Source organism: Ostrinia furnacalis, unplaced genomic scaffold (genome assembly GCF_004193835.3).
Source record: "Ostrinia furnacalis isolate ACB-3 unplaced genomic scaffold, ASM419383v2 OfSCF0069, whole genome shotgun sequence".
Classification (NCBI taxonomy): Eukaryota; Metazoa; Arthropoda; class Insecta; order Lepidoptera; family Crambidae; genus Ostrinia; species Ostrinia furnacalis.
In genome coordinates, this window is record NW_021130308.1 from 1881289 (window position 1) to 1882154 (window position 866).

Below are 866 nucleotides of genomic sequence, written 5' to 3' on the forward strand. Positions count from 1 at the left end.
TTTAACCACGTTTTGAACAATGGAAAGGTAAACTGTCGTGGCTGCGGGTTTTCGCAACAAAATTTTTAACGCAATCTTAAGACACTCGTAAGAGCGGTAACTGGTTTTCCTGTTAATTTATTATCGAGTATACTCCCGATAGTAGCCATTTAGCTGGACCTTTACTTATCTGCGTAAACTAAAATAGAACACTTGCGTCAAACGCTATCAAGGAAATAAAATACCAATTAATAACCAATACAAGATACAAGTTATTGCTGTTGTACATACATACATACAGGGTGTGTGACAAACAAGCTGGCAGCAGCATTACAATATTATCATTTATAACTTTGTGCGTAGTACTACGAGTAAATTGCCTTCTAGAAACAGGGACTTCACCTAGTAGCGCATACTGGCTGTATGTTTTGTGCAAATGGACCGCATGCCCGTGTTTTTCCTGTTCGAATTTATAAGGTCACGTTCATGCACACAAGAATTGCGGAAACAGTGCGACTGCCCTAACTTATAAGGTCCACTTTAAGTGCAAGCTTTTTGTTTTAAAGCTTCATTACCTTGAAATTCTTGTTTTATTGCATGCATGAGATGAGCTATACGCACTTGGTTTCAACAAAGTGGATCTTATAGCGATTATTACTTATCACCTAATAATCGCATTTATTGTCTTTTTTGGACGGGATTTCTTCGGATGATTGGTAGTACCTACAATAATGCTACATTACTAGTTAACTGACCAACGACAACTATAGGTACACACTATCTAAATTATATTGGGCAGAAGAAAATTATTCAAGTATTATCTTCAAACAAATTACCTAGTATAGTGTTTTATACAGGAATGGCAAAATAAAAATAAAACAACAAAC